Genomic DNA, 27,401 nt, shown 5'->3' with positions numbered 1-27,401 from the left:
TTCAATAACTTGAATGCAACGTCTTTGAATCATAGCTTAAATGGTCCCAAACAATATCCTTAATATGAGCTAATGCACAGCGGAAGACTTAATTCATACCTGAGAATAACATGCTTTAAAACGTCAACATAAAGTTGGTGAGTTATATAGGTTTGATGCTAGCAGCGTTATAACAACCATGGACCACAAGATTTCATAGTTATACATAATACACTCCTCGTGTATAGAAAAGACGTTGAGCACTTGGTAACCATACTTAACATTTAAATCACAGCAGCATACTCTTAAATAAACCCTACACCGTAACAAGTGTAGTAACGAAACGAAGTACTGTGCAACCGTTAAATGCTGGTCGTCCAGCCCGGTTGGGGTTGTCAGGCCCGATAGATCTATCAACAGGATTCGCATTTACGCTCCTCACGTAAATATTAGCTACCAAGTATAAAGAGATATGCCATGGTACAACTCAACGTAGAATTTATTTTTGATCACTTGTGTCCATAACGTAAATCATTTATAAAAACAGCGCATGTATTCTCAGCCCAAAAATATTTAGAGTTTAAAAGGGGACTATATACTCACCTAATGTATTTTGTAGTAAAAATACATATAACACCATTGATAACTTATATGGTTGGCCTTCGATTCACGAACCTATTTAATTATATTTTTATACATTGGTTAACATCTAATTAACAAATAAAGTCAATTTACAGTGTACCTCAATCCTAATGCTCGAGACTAAAATGCAAAAGTTAACAAAAAAAAAAAATCATTTGACTTAAAAAGATTTCCAAAGATTATACATGATTAAATATAATTAAATATCGTTGTTATATATTTTTAAATATTTTATAAAATCCTTTAGGATAAATTATATAATTTATAACTAAATTTTTATATAAAATATACCAAATGATAGGTTAATATTTTAGAAATACAATATTTTTTTTTTAAAATATTACTTCTAATAATAATTTTAGTGTTAATGAAAATGAATTGATAGTTTTATTAATAATAATGATCAAAATGATAGTTTAATAGTTTTTGATAAAAATATTAATTATCTTTAAATATTCATAATAACAATTATAATAATATTTTGATAATAATAATAATTATGATAACAATCTAATAATAATAATGATTTTAACGACAACGTAATAAAAATATTCATTTTTTAAAAATTTGTACAAAAAGTTCAATTGACTATAACTTCAAATCCGTCCGTCGAATCCGTTCGACATCTAAATGAAAAGTTTATAGTTTTTCACCACCTTTCCAAAAACATATATATCATATATTTTATTTTAACCACAGAAGTAACTAATTCAGATTCTATCCTAATGTATATTTTGACAAAATAAATAAATAAACATGCTTGATCCTAAATTCTCGAGCTCTAGTCAGGGATACACTAAAAGTAAATAAAAGTTAAGTTTAGAGTGCTCACGTATCAATATTGAGATTCAATATTGCAGGAAAGGTATATAAACGCCACAAAGATAATAACACTAGTTTGTCCCACGAGCAAAACCCCCAATCCATACCCATAACTTCCATAGTTATGACCCATAATCTCCTTAATTCTATCCCATTCATGAATCCAGTTTTGGTACACTTGGGCAGAACCCCGTCATAGAATTTTAAGTATAAATACCAATAATACTACCCAAAATAATACTAGTACTAGTCATAATAGGATTAAGATTCATAATCTTAAAAATCTTGATTTTTAATAATGATAATAATGATATATATATAATAATAATATTATACAGAGGGAGTAATATTTATGTGTTGTGTAAGTGTGTGTTATGTTTGAAGTAAAAATGATTCACAAACAACCGAACTCGTTTGCAAATTTAAAGAACTTTTCCAACTCTCTCTCCTCATGCAAGTCGCATGAGGAGTGTGTGTGATTGTCATGCAAGTTGCATGAGCACATTTGGTGACAGCTGTTTCCCCCAAAAATTTAATCTGCCGATATTTATAATTTATATTATAATATATTTTATTTATATAATTAATTAAATATTATATTATATTTACATTAATGGTAAAAATATAATTTTTACAAAAATTACTTTTACATTGTCATTCAACTAATGTCCCAGGTCCGGTTTTCCAAATAAAGTTTCGTACACTAGAAAAATTAACATTTTATGGTTCGTGACACGTACCTTTATCAAAATTATGGGTTTTAAATTATAAAAATAATCTCATTAAAAATGTAACTTAACCTTTTGAGCATTGTGGTCATTTACTCGTTTAAGTCAAAGTCTAGTTGTTTTTCTAAAGTACGTTTATATCCAAAACGTTTTGTATTTAGTTAAATATTATAGTTAATCATTTTATAGAATACAAAAATATATTTAATGAACACGTTTTATTTAAATATTTATTTTTATAAAAATCCTGGTCCGTTAACATTTATCGTTTGACAAAAAGGTTTCTAGAAAACTTTTAACTTTTAAAATATCGTTAAATCTTTTAATGACTCGTTAATAGTTTGGCAAAGACAGTTTCAGATATTTATAAAATCATATTATCTTTTACACTTTCCGATAAATATAATAATCTTATTTCGAAACCTAATATTGTATATCTAATACTTTGTTAAATAATAAGTATATATCGTATACGCACAAAATGTTCGTGAATAGTCAGGCTTGGTCAAGAGGGTAACTAATCATCCAAATATAGATTTCAAACTTTCTAGACTCAATATTAAGGTTTTTGCTTATCGTGTCGAAGACATATAGAAGATAAGGTTTAAATTTGGTCGGAAATTTCCGGGTCGTTACAGTACCCACCCGTTAAAAAAATTTCGTCCCCGAAATTTGGTAGAGGTTGTCATAAATAACAATAGAAATGTTTTCATGACGAATATGAGGTAATGATAGAGTTTTATCATTTTTTGAAAGATATGGATACAATGATTCGATCATGTGAAGCGCACGAGTGAAGCTATCACAAAAGAATGAAATAAGTGAATATGGAATTGTCTTAACCGATGACATGATTAGGATTGATTTCCAGAATTTAAGGGATTAAAGAAAATCTTACGTAATAAGATTTGGTTCTTCGGTGATTTGGAAAATCGGATCTCATTTGATTTAATGCGGTAATCTGTTTCGATTTCTTTATCGGATATTTCACTATGAAACTACTCCCTTCGCTTCTTCTTCCCGTCCTTGAGTCAAGCGAGCAATAGTCCGGAATTCGTAAGTACGAGATTTGGAATGAACATGGCTAATGTTCTCAGCAAGGAATGGTAATAGCACGATTTTGATTTGTCAAATTACCAGAATATCCAGGAAAATAGAACTATCAAGATGATTCGTTCTTAATACGTTTCGGAATTGGATAGAATGTAAGAGCCGTATAACATGGCACATGATGACGGTACTGTGAATTATCACATTCCATTAGAAACTCAACATGACTTACTGTAATATAATGAAGTTGATCAAGTTTCATTATACTATACTAATTCATGTATCAGTTTCCAACACTACTTCAAAAACATTCATATTTTAAACTTGGAGGTTTCAGAATTTAGAAACTATCACAGTTTCTTTTATATTGTAACGTAGATATTACGGAGAAATAAATATTCTCAGATAAGAATACTTATGAAAATATCTTCAGAAATATTGAGGATATTTATAATGAAAGGCACGATGATATCGTAAATCTTCTATCATTAATGGATAATGAGGAAAATTTGTCTGCGAAGGTTTAGAATGAGGAGTAAGGTGTTGCTAATGATTTCAACAGGTACGGAATCTTTTGAATCCTTTGAAGTCAGATTTAGTTTTCACGATTTGTTCACGGCCTCCTTTATACTTTGCTCAAACCTTTTTCCAGTTCTCAACCTTCTCTTTTCGGAGCTTTACCAATACACTGTACTGTATCATCAAACTTTTGACCGTTAAAGTCATTTACAGTTTTTGCTGCTTCATCAGCTTTTCAAGAACTACTTCATAGTTCAGGGTGTTTTTCAGAAACTTCACATTCGAAGTATGAATTTCTTAGGGATAAACGTTATAGGTATAGCTAGAGAAGTGCTACGAGATTTTCAAAATTCTAATTGCGGATTCCGCCGAAAAAATAACGTGCTGCTGGTACATCTGTTGATGATGTTGTGGAATATAAAAGGTTCTCCAGTAGTAACGGCGAAGGGACAAGGTATAAATATCGAGGTTATAGTAAGAGTAGTCTTTCTGGGAAGTCGAAGTGAAGCTGTGACAAAATTTGCTACTTGAAAAGGAATCGTATGATTGTTTTTGCTTAATGAATGATAAGGAATTCGACGCGGATACGATTTAACTATAACTTCGATTTCGAAAGTTTTTCAGGTGCATAACCGTATACATAAATCTTTCTTCCGTAGACGAGGTGCAGCGGTTTCAACTTCTCGATCGAGGTGTTTTTAAGAATCATGAAAAGATTTGAATGCGAATTGTAACCGTCAAGATACGAATGAGGTTTGAGATAAAATCAAGTGGCAAGCTTGAAGAATTGTTTAGTTTCATATGTTATAATCAGCATTTTAATTCATTTTAATTGTCCAAAGTTAGCAGTCCAATAGTCCGATTGTCCAATGGTCCAATAAATTCATATATAAATTATATATATAATAATCGAATTACTTAATACGTATCGTGACCCGTGTACCGGCCTCGGTGTCGATCACAACTCAAAGTATATATATATTTTGGAATCAACTCCGACCCTGTATAGCCACCTCCCACATTCACATATAGAGTGTCTACGGTTGTTCCGAAATATATATATATAGATGGGTCAATATGATAAGTCGAAACCTTGTATACGTGTCCCGTTATTTAAAGTGCGTAAAATAAATAAATATATATCATGATCCATTATACAACGTGTTGTCTCAGAATTAATCCGACGTATTGTTGTACATGTGTCCCGACGGTATGTAAAGTGCAGAAATTAAATAACAATAAATAAAATTGCGAGAATGTAAATTGCAATAAATTAAATGTTAGCCGGGAACAGTTAGCTAGGAACAGTTAGCGTGGAATCCTAACCAAATTTCAATTAGTTAATCCGTTTGTTTCTAACAACTTTTATTTTGTCCAATGTTTTCTTCTTTATGCCACTTGTTGGATTCTGATAGGTCAAAATCTGAATATGAAATTTGAATAAAAATGGTTATTCCGGGGTGAGCGGATATGAATATCGGTGGTTGTAAGTAGGATAATAAATGACCGTTGAATCAGATTCGAAGAATGTACAGTGTAACTTGTTAATGTGAATTTTAAATATTCCTTGGGTACTACCCACCCGTTAAAATATTTTCATCATTAACAGTTTGTACGAAAGAATTTTTAATTGCGATCTTTATGAAAATATACTTGCATATATATTTTCTTCAGATGTAATTATGGATTTAATGAGTCAATAAGATTTTATACTCATTTGATTTATTGTTAGCACTTGATTACATGATCTCTAAAACTTTAGAGATTACATAATTGCCATGTCGGACTAAGGTAAAATGAGGTGGAATGATACGTAAAGCGAAGATAATCGATGTTAGAACAAAGTTCATACTCGAAGTACAGATGGTGATATTGAGGCGTGAAATGTTGATATTCGAGGTACAGGTTGTGATGTTGAGAGTTACGGCGCGGTTATGGTTTAGGAATAATAAGGGTACTGTCGACGTCGATAATGGTGGTACTGATTATGCTGCTGGTATTCGTAACCTTCGCACCAGATTCTCCAAAGTCGTCACGCGAGCGCGAAGTTCGTTAACTTTTGCTAATACACCGGGATGATTGGCAGTTGGAGCGAGCGAATGAACAAGATTCGAAATATGGGATAGTATATAATCGTGACGAGATACTCTAGAAATGAGAAAGAAAATAGTTTCTCGAACAGGTTCGCCGGTAAGTACTTCAGGTTGAAAAGGGCAATTTGGTGGATGGAAGAGATCTTCGATGTGAAACGATTTTCGGATGTAGGATGATATTCTAACTTCATAGAATATCTATATATAACACTAAAGATTTCGTAGGCTACAGAGGAACTTACGACATATATCAGGCAAGTCTAAGATGCACTAAGATATGAATTTCGTCCATACACTATCGATGCACTAAATGCAGTAGAACATGTTTAAACTTGAGAATGATAGGTAGGCAATTTCCTAAGGATGATAAGTAGATGATTTCCGACTAGAAATGATAAGCAAAACTTTTGACAGGCCGACACGGTCAAAGTCCAGACTCACTAATGTATCCTAACAACTACCAATTAGACACACTAATGGGTGACCTGGTTCGCTAAGACCAACGCTCTGATACCAACTCTAATAACCCGAACTAATCCATCCGGACAACATCCATATTGATTATAAAAGAATTACAATAGTTGATAACATCGCGAGGTACCTGACCTCTATATGATACATTTTACAAACGTTGCATTTATTCTTAAAAGGCAATCTATCTTTACATCACGATTTGACATGTTCACCTAACATTTCATAATACTCAGATGACCAAATCTGTCATTTATTTAATAATAGTCTCTAGTGAACTTCAATAACTTGAATGCAACGTCTTTGAATCATAGCTTAAATGGTCCCAAACAATATCCTTAATATGAGCTAATGCACAGCGGAAGACTTAATTCATACCTGAGAATAACATGCTTTAAAACGTCAACATAAAGTTGGTGAGTTATATAGGTTTGATGCTAGCAGCGTTATAACAACCATGGACCACAAGATTTCATAGTTATACATAATACACTCCTCGTGTATAGAAAAGACGTTGAGCACTTGGTAACCATACTTAACATTTAAATCACAGCAGCATACTCTTAAATAAACCCTACACCGTACCAAGTGTAGTAACGAAACGAAGTACTGTGCAACCGTTAAATGCTGGTCGTCCAGCCCGGTTGGGGTTGTCAGGCCCGATAGATCTATCAACAGGATTCGCGTTTACGCTCCTCACGTAAATATTAGCTACCAAGTATAAAGAGATATGCCATGGTACAACTCAACGTAGAATTTATTTTTGATCACTTGTGTCCATAACGTAAATCATTTATAAAAACAGCGCATGTATTCTCAGCCCAAAAATATTTAGAGTTTAAAAGGGGACTATATACTCACCTAATGTATTTTGTAGTAAAAATACATATAACACCATTGATAACTTATATGGTTGGCCTTCGATTCACGAACCTATTTAATTATATTTTTATATATTGGTTAACATCTAATTAACAAATAAAGTCAATTTACAGTGTACCTCAATCCTAATGCTCGAGACTAAAATGCAAAAGTTAACAAAAAAAAAATCATTTGACTTAAAAAGATTTCCAAAGATTATACATGATTAAATATAATTAAATATCGTTGTTATATATTTTTAAATATTTTATAAAATCCTTTAGGATAAATTATATAATTTATAACTAAATTTTTATATAAAATATACCAAATGATAGGTTAATATTTTAGAAATACAATATTTTTTTTTTAAAATATTACTTCTAATAATAATTTTAGTGTTAATGAAAATGAATTGATAGTTTTATTAATAATAATGATCAAAATGATAGTTTAATAGTTTTTGATAAAAATATTAATTATCTTTAAATATTCATAATAACAATTATAATAATATTTTGATAATAATAATAATTATGATAACAATCTAATAATAATAATGATTTTAACGACGACGTAATAAAAATATTCATTTTTTAAAAATTTGTACAAAAAGTTCAATTGACTATAACTTCAAATCCGTCCGTCGAATCCGTTCGACATCTAAATGAAAAGTTTATAGTTTTTCACCACCTTTCCAAAAACATATATATCATATATTTTATTTTAACCACAGAAGTAACTAATTCAGATTCTATCCTAATGTATATTTTGACAAAATAAATAAATAAACATGCTTGATCCTAAATTCTCGAGCTCTAGTCAGGGATACACTAAAAGTAAATAAAAGTTAAGTTTAGAGTGCTCACGTATCAATATTGAGATTCAATATTGCAGGAAAGGTATATAAACGCCACAAAGATAATAACACTAGTTTGTCCCACGAGCAAAACCCCCAATCCATACCCATAACTTCCATAGTTATGACCCATAATCTCCTTAATTCTATCCCATTCATGAATCCAGTTTTGGTACACTTGGGCAGAACCCCGTCATAGAATTTTAAGTATAAATACCAATAATACTACCCAAAATAATACTAGTACTAGTCATAATAGGATTAAGATTCATAATCTTAAAAATCTTGATTTTTAATAATGATAATAATGATATATATATAATAATAATATTATACAGAGGGAGTAATATTTATGTGTTGTGTAAGTGTGTGTTATGTTTGAAGTAAAAATGATTCACAAACAACCGAACTCGTTTGCAAATTTAAAGAACTTTTCCAACTCTCTCTCCTCATGCAAGTCGCATGAGGAGTGTGTGTGATTGTCATGCAAGTTGCATGAGCACATTTGGTGACAGCTGTTTCCCCCAAAAATTTAATCTGCCGATATTTATAATTTATATTATAATATATTTTATTTATATAATTAATTAAATATTATATTATATTTACATTAATGGTAAAAATATAATTTTTACAAAAATTACTTTTACATTGTCATTCAACTAATGTCCCAGGTCCGGTTTTCCAAATAAAGTTTCGTACACTAGAAAAATTAACATTTTATGGTTCGTGACACGTACCTTTATCAAAATTATGGGTTTTAAATTATAAAAATAATCTCATTAAAAATGTAACTTAACCTTTTGAGCATTGTGGTCATTTACTCGTTTAAGTCAAAGTCTAGTTGTTTTTCTAAAGTACGTTTATATCCAAAACGTTTTGTATTTAGTTAAATATTATAGTTAATCATTTTATAGAATACAAAAATATATTTAATGAACACGTTTTATTTAAATATTTATTTTTATAAAAATCCTGGTCCTAACATTTATCGTTTGACAAAAAGGTTTCTAGAAAACTTTTAACTTTTAAAATATCGTTAAATCTTTTAATGACTCGTTAATAGTTTGGCAAAGACAGTTTCAGATATTTATAAAATCATATTATCTTTTACACTTGCCGATAAATATAATAATCTTATTTCGAAACCTAATATTGTATATCTAATACTTTGTTAAATAATAAGTATATATCGTATACGCACAAAATGTTCGTGAATAGTCAGGCTTGGTCAAGAGGGTAACTAATCATCCAAATATAGATTTCAAACTTTCTAGACTCAATATTAAGGTTTTTGCTTATCGTGTCGAAGACATATAGAAGATAAGGTTTAAATTTGGTCGGAAATTTCCGGGTCGTTACATAAGCAAAGTTAGCGGCTTCCCTGAGTCGGTGGCTTTTTCTCCAAGTAAAACGTGATTTCAAAGTAAATAATGCGTAACCGCCTTCCTCAAGCCGGCGGCTTGCAGCCAAGCCGGCGGCTTGCAGCCAAGCCGGCGGCTTCATTGATTTGCCAAATCTCTCTGTTTTTGTTTTGATTCTGTTTCCATTTTTAATCAAACTTGATCAGCAAGTCGAGAAACCGTGCCACTAAAGCCGTCGGCTTCAATGTAAAGCCGACGGTTTCACTTCACTTTTTCTTAAGCTCCAAGTTTAACATATTTTATGAATAAAACTGGAACATTCTGGAATTCCCTGGGGAAGCTGGCGGCTTGGTGCCCATAATGCCGGCGGCTTCATTCCTCAACCTTCAGTTTTCCACTGTTTTTGATCCTGTTTTGTGCATTTCTTAAACAAAATATTAGAAACACCTATTTTGGTGTGTTTTGGCGTCAAAATGATTCAAAAATAACAAGATAACTCCTCAAAATGATATAAAAATACTGTATAATTTAGGAGTTATCAGGGGGAGAAGAAATCTAAAAAGAAGTCCAAAAAGAGAAAACAATCTGAGGGGGAGCATGAGCATAAAAAGGCTCCTAAACAGCAAAGGAGAGATGGTGATGATGATGGTACTGGTACTGGTCAAGGTGTTGGCACTAAGCCCAGCAACGATCATACTGAAGCTGGTGTACAAGCAGCTGGTGAATCTCAATCCAGTGTGTCTACCACATCAGTGGATGATATTGGTTCTGGCAGTAAACCCAGTGATATTTCTGAGTTGGCTGTTGCTGAATCTTTTGTTGTCTCTCAGACGATTGAAAGGAAAATGAAAAGAAAACTGGAGAGACATCAGAAGAGACAGCAAGATTTAAATGATGCCTTTAATGCCAAATGGGAGGCTTATGTTGCTCGTAAACAACACAGAATTGAACATAGAAGAAGCCTGTCCCAGAAAAGTTGGATATTAATGATGAACTACTCAGCATTAAAAAGTACAAAAGAGATGCTCGTAAAAGAAATGCTAAGTTCATGGTTAAGTATGACAAGAAAAGGGCAAAGCTGTATGCTGAGTGAGCAGAAAGGATCAAACGAATGACTCCTGAAGAAATGAAAGATTATCTGCAATCTACTGGGTCAGGAGGAGTTAGCGCTGACATGTTCATGAAATGGCTAGATGCAATGTTAGAAACTAGCTCATCTTCTCGACCAACATCTTCTGCTCAACCAGCTACACAACAACAGCCAGCAAAAATAATCGACCTTGATGATGATGATGTTAAGGGGGAGCATCTTGCTATTGTTCCCTATCTGCCTCCACAAGAATCAGTATCAACACAAGAACCATCAGCTGAACCCAAGCCAATCGACAAACAAAGGGTGAAATCTACTCCTAGGGACAACTAGCTCCTAAGGAAAGGACCCCTATTTGAGGTAGCTGATGAAGATACTGTGGTAGTTGTACCAGCTGATACTAATCATTCAGCTGGTACTGAAGACACAGCAAGGAGTGCTGTGATAGAAGACCCAGCCAGTAGTGTGCTGCTGAGAGAAACAAGTGTTGAAGACCCATCCAAGGGGGCTAAGCTGGGTGTTAAACAAGATACTGATACTGTTGATCCTGCTGATTTTACAGTCTGGGGCAGAGGAGATCATCGGTTTGTTCAATCACCTATCTCTCCCCGGACTCTTGCTTATTTTGACAGAACACAGGATGAACGTATTAATCAGTTTTCAGTGAGTTCTTTAGGCATATCAGAATCAATCATGTATCCTCCATCTTCCCCAAAACCTCATGATAAACACACAACTTGGGAAGATGGCTCAGTTGCCCAAGGTAAGCCAGATCTAAGAAGGATGAATCCAGATGAAAGAGAGGCTTACAGGCTGGAGATCACTGTATCAGAATTGCTTGAGCGAAGACAAGCAGCTATTTCTGAAAGGATATGTCAAGTTAGATTGCTGCATCATCCTCTTGATCAGCCATTCTATATCACTGCTTTAACCTATGGCATTGAAATTGGCGTGTATCTAAATAACAGTGGTCAAAGGCTTCATACTGATGCAGAGAAAGCCCAATTTCAAGAGGCTCGGCAACTGGGTATGGATCTAAGGCAGTATCGTTGATAGTGCTCCAAATGAACATATATTTAGTATCAATATCTTTCCAATATGTAAAGATTTTAGTTGTAATTGTTCTATTTCCAAGTAATATTCGTTTAAATAAACAAATGTGAAGACAGAAGACAGAATCGATGATTTGAAGATGCAAATGACCAGAATGCTCAAACGTACAAGTTACAATCCAAGTGGTTCAATTTATTGATAAGAAACGTCTAAAAATGACGAAAGTACAAATCACGGAACGCAAAGTACAAGATATCTACGCGTACGAAAAGACGTTCGAAAATCCGAAACTGAGACATAAACCGAGAATCAACGCGCGAGACAACGGACCTAAAATTACAAGTCTACTATGCACAGGAATATAATATAATATATATAATTATATATAATTATATATATTATATTATATATTATTATAACTCAGCAGCCCACATTTTGAAAAGCAAAAATATCTGTCCCAGCTGGCCATGCGATCGCATGGCCTGGAAGAAGAAAAATCATGCGATCGCATGAGGCCAAGATGCTAGCCAAGTCCTATAAATAGCCATGTTTTCTGCCGAATTATTTACACCATTTTTTCTTTCTTCCTCTGTAAACTTAATATATATATATATATATATATATATATATATATATATATATATATATATATATATATATATATATATATATATATATATATATATATATATTATAATTTTAATTTAAGTTAATTTTAATAATAAAGTTATGGTTTAGTTGAGTTATTGTAAGAAATGTTGATAATGCTAAAAACGAACATATATTTCATAGCATTATTCCTCAAGAAAGACAAGCTTTTAGTTGCAATTGTTCTATTTACAAGTGATATTCGTTTAAATAATAAAAGGTGAAGACAAAAGACAGATTCGACGAATTGAAGATGCAAACGACCAAAAAGCTCAAAAGTACAAAAGACAATCAAAGAGGTTCCAATTATTGATAAGAAACATCTCGAAATTACAAGTGTACAAGATTCAAAACACAAAGTACAAGATATAAAATAGTACGCAAGGACGTTCGAAAATTCGGAACCGGGACCAGAGTCAACTCTCAACGCTCGACGCAACGGACTAAAAATTACAAGTTAACTATGTATATAAATATAATATAATATATAATTAATTATATAAATTATATATATATTATATTATATAATAAACCATCGGCAGACTAAGATCCAATTTAGAGTGAGCTGGAATTTCAAACTCCGCGACTCGCGGAGTTTGAAGAGCAAAAATGCCGCGAGTCACGGAGCTCACCTGGACTCAATTCCCTATAAAAGCAAACGCAGTTTGATCGCAAAAACCATCAAATATCCATCCTCTCTATATCTATACGTAAATATATTTATATTTATATTTTAATTTTAATTTTAATTATAATTCTAATAATAAGGGTATGTTAGCGAATGTTGTAAGGGTGTAAGTCGAAATTCAGTCCGTGTAACGCTACGCTATTTTTAATCATTGTAAGTTATGTTCAACCTTTTTAATTTAATGTCTCGTAGCTAAGTTATTATTATGCTTATTTAATCCAAAGTAATCATGATGTTGGGCTAATTACTAAAATTGGGTAATTGGGCCTTGTACCATAATTGGGGTTTGGATAAAAGAACGACACTTATGGAAATTAGACTATGGGCTATTGATATTGCTCTAAACATACATATTATTCGACGCAATATCAGTTATATTTCATCAGCTTTTATCATTTACAAAGACATTCAATGTATAATATTCAAGAAAAACGACAAAAGTGGACAAGAGCTTGCTATTTGAAGAAACGACGATAAAACGATGGTTTTAACCAAATTTATATCAAGAAACGTTTATCCGAATGAAAGTACAAGATAATTGAAGAAAAGAATTCAAATGGAAAGGTCCAAGTCAATACACGTCAACACGGGATCAACAAAAGAACAAACGAGAAAATAAAAATAAAGAAACTGCTGTTAACTCATACGCGAATCGTGTAGGCTTACACGAAACGCGTAATAGTTGTTCTTACGCGAATCGTGTAGGCATACACGAAACGCGTAATGTTAGGCCAGACAAGTTTCCAGAACGCAAGAATGGGGCGACTGCTTTTTGGTTTTAAAAACAATTCTTTTTAGCTCAATGTAATACAGCAAGGATTCAACAGTTCACCTACTACTAAATGATACATGTTAAATACGGAGTAGTGTGCAGAGACATAGATGACAACATATTATTACTATACACATACTATTGTCATTATTATTATATGTATTATTTTCATTTCAGTTTCAAAGTTCAAATATTAGGATTAGTTTCAAATAGTAAAGGTGTACTGTTCGTGATTAAGGGTGTTATTGTACGCGTAAAAAGGGTGTTATTATTGTAATTTTCTACCATTTGAAGTTAATGAAAGTGAAGAATTTTTAGTAAGTTTACTCTGTTAAAATTATCGTTGTTATTATGTTTGCATATCTATATTTTTATGTTTACCTTAGTGTAATGAATAGCTAAATTACCTTAGTGTTTGCTTAGATGTAGAGCCCCTAGTGAAATGGATTGTTATCATTTGTAAAAGTTAAAATGTAACTTTAGTATTTTTAATATTGAGCCTAGTTAAAAGAACCATTATTGTGTAATTAGGTATTTAACCCTTGCCACTTAATTTATTAAATTTAAATAACGAAAGTTGTTTTTATTTACATAAATTAAGCTTCAACATTAAAATGATCTAGACGAATTTATGGATAAGTTATTAACACCAATTTAGAAATAAACTTCGGTGGTTTGGGTAATATCAATAATTATATGATAGTGAAATTATAAAAAGGGAAACCGTTATGATTTGGGTATTGGCAAAAGTCAAAACTAGGCTAGGTCTCAATTTAAATACTTAGGGAATAGTAGCTATCTAAAAAAAAAGAATCCGATGAAAATTAGATTTTATTTAGTTAGTCGTAACCTTATATTTTTTCGAAAGAAAAATATAAAGTTTATTACTAAAACATTTTAATAGGGCTTAAAACTCAAAACAATCCATGGACCTAGGGGTGACACATTTAAGTAAACACTCCCATTTATCCCATTATTATTTCTTGTAAACTTATTATTATCATTATTTACTAATTATTAGTATAAAATATAAAAAAATACATAAAAATACTCGAATCTGTATCAGTTAGTTTTGTCACATCGTATTACACATACGCGAATCGCGTATGTATACGCGAAACGCGTAAGCCTTAAACCTGGCTACAGTACCAGTAGGGTTAAAATTAGGGTTTTAATTATTTAATTAGTTTAAAATTAGGGTTTTAGCCTTTTTACTATTATATTTAGGTTATTACTATATAATTTATATTAGTTCTTATAAAATACTTTAATACATGATAAATCCTAATAATTAGTGTTAATTATAATACTTTATAATTAGAAATTAGTTTACAATTAGTTAATCATTTTAATTCCTTTTAATTTGTATTAATCTTTTTAAACATGTCTTTTAGTTAATTTAAATAAGTTTATATTATAATTGCTCAAAACAAAATTTTAAACATATAGTTTTATTAAAAGTTACTATTTTACTAATTACCATTTAGTAATATAATTAATACATCATAATTAGTATAATTTCATTTAGTTCCTTTTTAAGTTAATTATTGTAATCTTGTAATTTTATTTAGTAAATTAGTTTAAGTTATTTTCTTTTACTGTTATTTTATAAATTCCTAATTCAAAACCCCCTTTAATTAAGTTTGACATCAAAGACTATTAAAAACCATTAAACACTCCATCTCCCTGTGGAACGAATCGGATTTACCGACAAACTAAACTACACGGATAGGACTAGTTGCCTATATATGTGTGAAATCAACCTGAATTCAATAAAATACCACATATACAATAAATCAATTCGTGTAACAAAACAACTCAAATCCGTTCATAAATAAAGGTTACGTTTCGCAACACCAGCTATTAATGGGTTTTATATTAACTAAACAATACCTTGTTAATTTAATATACAAACTTATAATTCGACGTATTTATATATAACCACATACGCTTGACTGGGTACGGTGGGCGGGATATCTATAAATACCAATAATTATTCATTTTACCGGACACGGAACTGGATTAATAGTTAAATAGATTTGTTGAAACAGGGGTGAATTACATTCAAGGGTAATTGGTGTAATTGTTAACAAAGTAGTAAAACCTTGGTTTACACGCAGTCGATAACCTGGTGTATTCATTAAACAAAGTATTAAAACCTTGTTACAATTCGAATCCCCAATTAGTTGGAATATTTGACTTCGGGAATAAGAATAATTTGACGAAGGCTTTCGCTCTTTATATTTATGACTGATGGACTATTATGGACAAAATCCGTATGAACATATTAAATAATCCAGGACAAAGGACAATTAACCCATGGGCATAAAACTAAAATCAACACGTCAAACATCATGATTACGGAAGTTTAAATAAGCATAATTCTTTTATTTCATATTTAATTTCTTTTATTTTATATTTAATTGCACTTCTAATTATCGCATTTTATTTATTGTTATTGTATTTAATTGCACTTTAATTTTCGTACTTTTTAATTATCGCAAGTTTATTTTATCGCACTTTTATTATTCGCAATTTCATTATCGTTATTTACTTTACGCTTTAAATTAAGTCTTGTATTTATTTATTATTTTACATTTGGTTTTAACTGCGACTAAAGTTTTAAAATACAAACCGGTTATTAAACGGCAAAAACCTCCCCTTATAATAATAATATTACTTATATATATATTTGTATTTTTATAAATTTAAACTAATATAGCGTTAAGCTTTGTGAAAAAGATTCCCTGTGGAACGAACCGGACTTACTAAAAACTACACTACTGTACGATTAGGTACACTACCTATAAGTATTGTAGCAAGGTTTAAGTATATCCATTCTCTAAATAAATAAATATCTTGTGTAAAATTGTATCGTATTTAATAGTATTTCCTTCTAAAAATTAATAGTATTTTATACCCCTTAGCTTTAACAATCAAGTATTTTTGGCGCCGCTGCCGGGGAAATCTTAAACGCCGAAAGCGCAACGCTAAATATTTAGAAAAAAAAATACGTTTTTAATTATTCGAAAATATAAAAAGAAAACAAAAATATAAGTATTTTTACGATTTTATTAAATATTTAAGTTTTATAAAGTTTCTTTATTTTTATTTTATAAAAATATAAGTTTTATTTAAGTATTTTGTTTTTATTTAAAACAAAAAAAAAAAAAACCAAAAAAAAATATATATATAAATCTAGTTTTAAGATTTTTATTTATAAAATTATAAAGTAGTTCTATTTTTATTCTCGTTTTTAAAATATAAGTTTTTATTATATAAATATTTTAGATTTTAAAACAGAAAATATAAAACAGAAAATATAAAATAAAAAAATAAAAAAAGAAAAACGCGTCGAAGTTCAAAACTGTACCTGAGTTGAATTTTGAAACCCCGCGACTCGCGGAGTTTGAAGCATCGAATACCGCGACTCGCGGAGCAGACCTGACACGGGTACACAGGAACCCTAATTCGCATTAATTACGGGTTTTATTAATTTTAATTAATTTTAAACCCTAATTAGTTTATTTATATTATATTGTTTAGTTTAGTTTTTATTTATTTGTTTTATTTAGTTAAATTAGTTTAAATAAAATATAAAATTAATAGTTTTAATAAATAAATAATATAAAAATAATATTTTTATAAAAATTGTACTTTTTACAACTTTTTGTATATTTTTATATTTTGTCCCTTTTTAATTGTTTTAGCGTAATATTTGTATTTATAGCTCATATTTAGTTTTAAACTTAATTTTTGCCATAGTTATTTTTACTTCTAGATTTTTAGGCTTTGCCGTAAAATCCCTTAAGTGCTTTTTCTTTAGACTAAGATTTAGGTGCTTTAGAATTTTGCGACGCCTTTTTAAGTTTTAGTTTCTTTTTAAGTTATTTCCATTTGGATATAGTTTTTCTTGTAAGCTTTAATATTTTTAGACGACTTTTACCTATGTATCAATTATCATTCTAATTAGTAATTTCATTTGCGATTATAATTTTAAGTTAGTTGTGGTAATAAGGTTAGGTTAGTCAAGTGTTTTTAAGTGTTATAAGTTTCTTTTATTTTTTCGTCACCTTTTATTTTTCAACCAATTTTCTTTTTCGACCTTTTTCGACGAACTATTTTTCTTTCTTATTTCTCGCTATTCTAGTTTTTAGGACATAGATTTTTATTCTACTTCTTATCTAAATTTCTTAAAATTACGAAAATTTATTTTAAGTGGTTAAATTGATAGACATCAAAATTTTCTGGTTCGTAGTAATAGTTGGATTTGTACGTGGACCGGGTTATTGGAGCCAAACAGTCCTCAATTATATTGAGACCAAACGAATCCTACCCCTCTGCTGCATCTTTTGGCTATTCGAAACGTGGGCAAAATCGGAAAATTCTATTGATTGGATAACTTATTATAATTTTTCTTTCCTTTTAAAAAAAAACTAATAGGATATTCAGTGAATGCACAGAGCAAGACGTTCACCACCTTTTGTACGTTCACCACCTGTAACTAGATCAAGACATTTAGCAAATATTACTGCCGTTGATTTTTCTTTAGAATCGTCATCCAGTCGACCAAGTACTCCAGTTCAAATTTCCGATAATCCATTTTTTGAACCCGACCTCACAATTGAGAATCCGGAGAATATTCAGGGACGATTCATAGATCCTGAACCACTAAATTTTCCTTCGGAACCACCAATCATTCAAACAGAGATTGTTGAGGAACGAACCATTAAATCAGAATCCTCTAGTGATTCCGATTCAACAAATTCAATTATGAAAGTAACAGAACCATTAAGTATGGAAGACCGAATGAGAGCTAAACGCACTGGCCAAGGTCACGCAATTACTCATCCAGACATTAATGCGCCAGATTATGAAATCAAAGGACAAATTCTACACATGGTGACTACTCAATGCCAATTTAGTGGTGCGCCAAAGGAAGATCCAAATAAACATCTTCGTACCTTTAATAGGATCTGCACACTATTTAAAATTTGAGAAGTGGAGGATGAACAGATATATCTCATGTTATTTCCCTGGACTTTAAAGAGAGAAGCCAAAGATTGGTTGGAATCGTTACCTGAAGGGGCGATTGATACATGGGACGTTTTAGTTGAAAAATTTCTTAAACAATTCTTTCCTGCATCTAAAGCCGTAAGACTTCAAGGAGAAATTGTTACATTCACACAGAAGCCGAATGAAACTCTATATGAGGCGTGGACTAGATTTGGAAAGTTGTTAAGAGGATGTCCGCAACATGGTTTAGACACCTGTCAAATAGTACAAATATTCTACCAAGGATGCGACATCACTACAAGGAAAGACATAGATATAGCAGCTGGTGGTTCTATTATGAAGAAAACCGAAACTGATGCTTACAAAATTATTGATAACACTGCTTCCCACTCACATGAGTGGCACCAAGAAAAAGACATCGTTAGATCATCTAAAACAGCTAGAGCCGATTCTAGCCGTGACTTAGATTCTATTTCCGTAAAGATAGATGCTGTCGAGAGACGAATGGAAAAGATGACTAAAGATGTTCACTCAATACGAATTAGTTGTGAGCAGTGTGGAGGATCACATTTGACAAAAGATTGTCTCAGTATTGAATTAACAATGGAACAAAGAGAGAATATTTCATACATAAACCAAAGGCCTGGAAATAATTATCAGAATAATTATCAACCGCCAAGACCTATTTACAATCAAAACCAGAATTATAACCGAAATATTCCATACAACAACCAACAAGGTCCTAGCAATCAACAAGTATCCAATAATACTTACAATCAGCAAAGACCTAATTTTCAAAACAAACCACCACAACAAACCGATGATAAAAAGCCAAATTTAGAAGATATGATGATGAAGCTAGTTGAAACTCAAACGCAGTTTTTCACATCTCAGAAACAAACTAATGAACAAAATGCTCAAGCATTTAGAAATCAACAAGCTTCTATTCAAAATCTGGAACAAGAAGTAAGTAACCTAGCAAGGTTAATAGGTGAAAGAAAACCGGGAAGTCTACCTAGTGATACAAATACTAACCCCCGGAATGAAACAGCTAAAGCCATTACCACAAGAAGTGGTACAACACTTAAACCACCTGAAATACCTGTAACTTCTGATGAAGCTATTCCTACTCCACAAGAACCACAACCTGATCAAGATAAGGAAAAAGAACCGGTAGTTGAGAAGGTTAATGAAGATAACATAGTTAAGGCTAAACCTTATGTTAAACCATACCAACCACCACTTCCTTACCCGAGTAAAATGAAGAAAGAGAAACTTGAAGCCGAGCAATCCAAATTCTTGGATATGTTTAAACAGATAAATGTAAATCTTCCTTTCATTGATGTGATTTCAGGAATGCCTAGATATGCTAAATTCTTGAAAGATCTAATCTCAAATAGAAAGAAAATGGAAGAACTCTCGGCTGTTACCATGAATGCTAATTGTTCAGCAGTACTGTTGAATAAGATACCAGAAAAATTATCTGATCCAGGAAGTTTCACAATTCCATGTTTTCTGGGTAGTCTTAGTTCAATAGAAGCATTGGCAGACTTAGGTGCTAGTATAAATCTAATGCCATATTCACTATACGCTAAACTAGACCTTGGAGAATTGAAACCAACCAGAATAAGCATACAACTAGCCGATAAATCAATAAAATATCCTAGAGGGATAATGGAGAACATGCTAGTTAAAGTTGGTACTTTAGTATTTCCAGTAGATTTTGTTGTTCTGGACATGGAAGAAGATTCTCAAGTTCCTCTCATATTAAGAAGACCATTCTTAAATACGGCTAAAGCAATGATAGACGTGTTCGGTAAGAAATTGACCCTAAGTATAGAGGATGAGAGTGTTACCTTTTCAGTTGATAGAGCAATGCAACAACCACAATCTGCAGATGATACATGTTATTATATTCAAACTATAGATGCACATGCAGAATTATTAGAAGAATTTCCAGAATTACAAGGAACAGGAGAATGTTCTTTAGGAGAAGGTAATGAACCAATTGATGAAGCTGAAATGTTAGCTACACTTATAGCTAATGGATATGAACCAACAACAGAAGAAATTCAAATGCTAAAAGAAGAAGACAGATATCGATACAAATCATCGATAGAAGAACCTCCGAAATTAGAGTTAAAGCCACTTCCAAACCATTTGGAATACGCTTATTTACATGGTGAATCTGAATTACCTGTAATAATATCGTCTTCTCTTACTGAAAATGAGAAATCACAACTCATTTCTGTGTTGAAAGCTCATAAACCAGCCATTGCATGGAAGATTCATGATATTAAAGGAATAAGTCCTTCGTATTGCACACATAAAATCCTTATGGAAGAAGGTCATAAAACGTATGTGCAACGCCAACGAAGACTAAATCCTAATATGCAAGATGTAGTTAAGAAAGAGATTATTAAACTGCTAGATGCAGGTTTGATATATCCAATCTCTGATAGTCCATGGGTAAGCCCAGTTCAATGCGTGCCTAAGACGGGTGGCATGACTGTCATTACAAATGAGAAAAATGAGCTTATTCCTACTAGGACTGTAACAGGATGGCGTGTGTGTATTGATTATAGAAAATTAAATGACGCCACCAGAAAAGATCACTTTCCCTTACCTTTCATAGATCAAATGTTAGAAAGATTAGCCGAAAATAGTTACTATTGTTTTCTAGATGGATTTTCCGGATATTTTCAAATTCCAATAGCACCCGAGGACCAAGAGAAAACCACATTCACGTGCCCTTATGGTACTTTTGCTTACAAACGCATGCCATTTGGACTTTGTAATGCCCCTGCAACCTTTCAAAGGTGTATGATGGCGATTTTTCACGACATGATAGAAGAATGCATGGAAGTTTTCATGGATGACTTTTTAGTCTTCGGTGATACATTTGAATCATGTCTAGTTAATCTAGAACGAATGCTTATTAGATGCGAACAATCAAATCTAGTACTTAATTGGGAGAAATGCCATTTCATGGTTAAAGAGGGCATCGTTCTTGGACATAAAATTTCAAAAGAAGGAATTGAAGTGGATAGAGCTAAAGTAGATGTAATTGCTAAACTTCTACATCCCACCAATGTTAGAGGAGTTAGGAGTTTTCTAGGGCATGCCGGTTTTTACCGACGTTTCATAAAAAATTTTTCTAAAATTGCCACTCCTATGAATAAACTCCTAGAAAAGGATGCTCCATTCATCTTTTCAGATGAGTGTATCAAATCTTTTAATATTCTTAAAGAGAAACTCACTAATGCGCCGATCATGATAACACCAAATTGGAATCTACCATTTGAACTAATGTGCGATGCAAGTGATTTTGCAATGGGAGCCGTTTTAGGACAAAGGATTGAAAAACGATTTCAACCTATATATTATGCTAGTAAGACGTTACAAGGAGCACAAACGAACTATACAACTACTGAAAAAGAACTCCTTGCTATTGTCTTTGCTTTTGACAAATTTCGATCATATCTCGTTCTAGCAAAAACGGTGGTCTATACCGACCATTCTGCTCTTAGATACCTATTTTCAAAACAAGATGCTAAACCAAGATTAATCCGTTGGATCTTACTCTTACAAGAGTTTGATATTGAAATCCAAGATAAAAGAGGAGCAGAAAATCTCTCCGCTGATCATCTTTCTCGTCTTGAAAATCCTGAATTAGAAGTTCTAAATGAATCAGCCATACAAGACAACTTTCCTGATGAATATCTATTGAAGATAGATTATAAAGAAATTCCATGGTTTGCAGACTATGCAAACTACTTAGTTTGTGGATTCCTTGAAAAAGGATTATCGTACCAAAAATGAAAGAAATTCTTCAGTGATATAAAACACTATTTTTTGGAAGATCCACATCTGTTTAAAAGTTGTCCTGATGGAATAATAGGCCGATGTGTATTTGGAAATGAAGCTAGTAAAATTTTAAACCATTGTCACACAAGACCAACAGGAGGGCATTATGGGCCTCAACTAACAGCAAGAGAAGTTTATGATGCTGGATTCTATTGGCCTACAATTTACAAAGACGCACACCTTCTTTGAAAATCCTGTGATGCTTGTCAAAGGGCCGGAAAAATAAGTCAACGTGATGAAATGCCACAAAATGTCATCCAAGTATGTGAAGTATTTGACATTTGGGGTATTGACTTTATGGGTCCATTTCCAAAATCTCATAATAATCTCTATATTCTCGTAGCCATTGATTATGTATCTAAATGGGCGGAAGCACAAGCTCTCCCAACTAACGATGCACGAGTTGTAGTCAACTTTTTAAAACGTCTTTTTGCAAGGTTTGGAACACCGAAAGCTTTAATAAGTGATCGGGGTACTCATTTCTGTAATAATCAACTTGAGAAAGTTCTTAAAAGATATGGAGTAACTCATAAAATCTCCACCGCATATCATCCACAAACAAGTGGACAAGTTGAAAATACCAACCGAGCTTTAAAACGTATTCTAGAGAAAACCGTAGGATCAAATTCGAAGGAATGGTCCATTAAATTGGAGGATGCACTCTGGGATTTTAGAACAGCCTACAAAACTCCAATTGGAACCACACCTTTTAGACTTGTTTATGGAAAAGCATGTCATCTTCCAGTAGAAATTGAACACAAAGCATTTTGGGCTTTGAAGACATGTAATCTTGATTTACATGAAGCTGGATGTCTACGGTTAAGTCAACTAAACGAATTAGAAGAATTAAGACATGAAGCATACGAAAATTCGTTAATCTATAAAGAAAGAACGAAGAAATGGCATGATAAAAGAATCAGAAGTTCAAAAGAATTTAAAGAAGGAGACAGAGTTCTTCTTTTCAATTCACGATTCAAGCTATTTCCTGGAAAATTGAAATCAAGATAGTCTGGACCATTCATAGTCAAAAGAGTTTTCCCATACGGAACGATAGAATTAATAAATTCAAATGGAATTGAATTTAAAGTTAATGGTCACAGAGTTAAACACTACATAGATAGTCCAATGGAATTCGATAATGAAGTTAATCACAATTTCGACACCACAGCTAACTAAGTGTGGGGAGAATCAAGTCTTTAAAGGATAATATGTATTTCTGTTAGAGTTAGATTGTCTGTTTTCATGTAGTTCTCGAAAATGGAACCCGAATGGTCTTTCCCTAGCAGACCCTAAAGAACTAGTCTTCTCCCCCCATTCTGAATTTTTATTTTTTTTAGGAAATGAAGACTGCCTGTGAACTAAACCATGGTCTAATGCTACACGCTTTGATCACTAAACGTAATAATGACACACTTCCGAGTGAAATAGTATCAGTAATCAGAGAAAGATTGGACGGAGTTAGAAAAGAATCCAGATGCGAAGATAATAAGTTACAATTTGGTAAAGGAAAATCAAAATCCGCAGCGAAAAGAAGAGCACGACACCTAGAAAGATGTCACAAATACGGAAAATGGTCACATGGAGGTAAATGTTCAAATAATCAAATCTATTCAAACACCGAATTTGTTACTTTATGCAGAGACGGACCGTTCATATGTTTAGAAGAAAAGACACTGAATGCTCGAGGTTACGCCTATGTAGCCATGGAAAACCAATTAAACCGACTATCTTATGAATGGGATAGATCATATAACTAAGAATACTATCTCACAGGTAAGTCTGTACATTTTTTATTTTTTATTTTTATTTTTAACCTTTTGATAATAAACGCTAATTTGTTCGCTATAAAGTATTAAATTGGTATTGAATAAAATTAGGTTTGGCGACCGAAATTATTGATATCATTCAAAAATTTATTACATCACTGCGAAATTTAACGTTTATTCTTAAGGTATAAATATCTTTAATCAATCAACCCAAAATATTTCAAAAATTCGTCATGAGTTAAATTAGGTCTTGGAACCGAAATTACTTTACCGAAAAGAGGGGCGCATATTTTTGATAATATTTGATTGATTAAAGTGGGATAAAAAGCCAAAAAGATTTTTAATTTTATTTTTACCATGTTTTTAAAATTAATATATAAATCTTAAATTAATATTGTAAACTTTGTAAAATCAATATATTTAAAATTGTAAATATTTGAAAAATTAATATAAGTTTGGTATGAATTTATAATATGAATTTTTAAATTAAGTTTGGTGTGAATTTTTAATTTTTAAAAATATGAATTTTATTTTTATGCATTTTAAATTTTAAGTTTGGTGTGAATTTTTAATATTAATTTTGAATTTTATGTATTTTTATTTTAAGTTTGGTGTGAATTTAAAAACAAAAATTTACTTTATCTCATTAAGTTAAAAATATGATTTTTAAACTTCGTCGTAAGTTGAAGACTAGGTCTTTGAACCGAAATTGCTTTACCCGAGAGAGGGACGGGAACTTTTATTATCATTATTTTTAATCTTATTGAATTAAAGTATAACAAAAACATTTAAAAAAAACTAAAAAAAAATCTTAGCTTTTAAAACAATCGCTACAAAAAGACAAATTTTAAAATTTTGTCGAAGGACGGACTAGGACATCGATCCGAAACGACCTCATCCTAAATAACAAGGGAAACAAAATTTTAAAATTAATTACTTAATTGTTTTAATTAGTTAAGATATATATATAAAAAAAATACAAACTCCGCGACTCGCGGAGTTTGAAGGGTAAAATACCGTGACTCGCGGAGTTCCTAAAATCCAGAAAAAAATATAAGGGACGAACTGATCAGTCCCCAACCCAACACCCACGAAAACACTGCGAAAATAAACCCGAAAAAACCCGAAAAAAACCTCCCAAATTCACAATTTTTCACCGTTAATCATCAAATCTTTTACTAAAATCATGTTAAGAAGGATGCTATCATGGAATTACTCAAGAAAAACGGTAAATTTCTACACCTAAACACCATTTAATCCGAAAATTAGTGTTCTTGAGCAATTTTATACCCAATTTGATTTTGATGCTTTTTAGTGTAATTATGCTTAAATTGTTTATGTATTATGCTTGTATAACCTAGATTGATGCTATTTAACATGATTAGAAGCCTTAAACTTCAAATTTTGAGTAATCTAGGGTTTGTGTTCTTGAGCAAATTTGGGGCTTTTTGATATAAACAGGTTATGGCCGATTTTTGTCATGAATTGTTGCTAAATTAAGTAGTGTATCATGTTTAGGTAGTTAAATGATCCAAACTTTGAGCCTAAACATGATTTTGAGAATTAAAGTGGACTTTTTCAAGTCTAAAAATTCATGAACTTGATTTTTGAGAGATAATGCCATTTGAAACTTGTTTAATTGCTAGTAATGATTATTTTGACATGTTATTTGAGTTGAATGCTTATGAACTTGGCGAACATTTTCGTATATGCTTATTTGAAAAAGTGTAGATTTGATGAAAATATGAAAATGAGCTTAAGTTTGATATAAATTGATCATGTCATTGTAATTATTTTGATTGATGATTTTGCTGACAGTAATGCATATTTGGATGCACAAAAATTGTGTTTGATGTGTTTTGCAGACTGAAAGGGGTGAATCTTCATCCCAAGCTCGCAATGCTCCTGCTGAAAATGCGGAACAACAGGAGGTGGATAACTACTACAAACAAGATATACCTCATCCAGTCATGACATTTTCTGATATGCACTTGGAAGATTTGCACCCGAACCTGAGATTTGACAGACTTTGGATAGATTATCCAAAATACCAAAGGGGTTTGCATACTCTTCATTCTAAAGTTGTTGAGGTACCTAGGGTCATAGAATGGGGACCATTAGAAGCTGTAGAATTGGCCGGGCCAATTAGGGAATTACTTGCACAGAGGTATGGTAATTAGGGAATTGTTGTGTAGTATAGAATTAAATGATCGGGTAGCTAGTTTAAACGATCGATCTTTTATTAGATTTTTGTTAGGAGGTTCGATGCGCCACATGTCTTTACTAGACATAGCTCAGGCTTTATGTATATATACGCCTGAGGAGTTAGCATCTGCCGATTGTAGAGGGTTGATACTAAATGGTAGAAAGATAGATGAAAATTTTGATACACATGGTGTATGGAGTCAAATGACAAGCCATCACCGATTCAAAGGGGGAAATTACTCTTATTTGGATATAGATAGAGCTGAATTAAGAGTAATTCATAGGTTTTTAGCTAATTCGATTACACAAAGAGGTAAGAACAAGGAAAAGGTAAATGAACAGGATTTGTTTTACCATATGTGTATTCGAGACCCACAAAGCGCTGTAAGTATACCTTATTGTGTGGGTTATTATTTATCAGCTATGGTTAGGGGGATGAGACCGCATAGCATAATTGGAGGTGGTATATTTATTACTTTGATTGCTGAATATCTCGGTGTGGATATAAGTCGGGGGGATTATTAGTCGAAGAACCAGAACCCCGCGATACAATAGGTTTAAATGTATACCATGGTGCGAAAGTTTTGAAGAGGCGAAATAACGCCGCAGTACAATACCATGGTAGACATCCACAGGTTGAGAGAAACCAACAGCAAGGTAATGTAGGAGGGGGAAATGAAATGCAAGAAATGCAAAGGTTTTTAGCTTCATAGGAGTACGAAAATGCTAGACAGAGAGCATTTGAAGATTGGCAAGTTCATCAAAACCAAATAATAGCTTATTGCCAACATATAGGTAGAAACTATATTCCTACTCCAACGCCCATATTCCCTCCCTGGTCTATAGAGATTCAACCACCGTATCCTACGTATAACCCAGCCGAAGCATTTTATAGCACCTATGGTTAT

The sequence above is a fragment of the Rutidosis leptorrhynchoides genome, chromosome 3 (genome assembly GCF_046630445.1).
Source record: "Rutidosis leptorrhynchoides isolate AG116_Rl617_1_P2 chromosome 3, CSIRO_AGI_Rlap_v1, whole genome shotgun sequence".
In the NCBI taxonomy this organism is placed as follows: domain Eukaryota; kingdom Viridiplantae; phylum Streptophyta; class Magnoliopsida; order Asterales; family Asteraceae; genus Rutidosis; species Rutidosis leptorrhynchoides.
The sequence above is the reverse complement of the archived record's forward strand: the minus strand, read 5'-3'. Positions refer to the sequence as shown.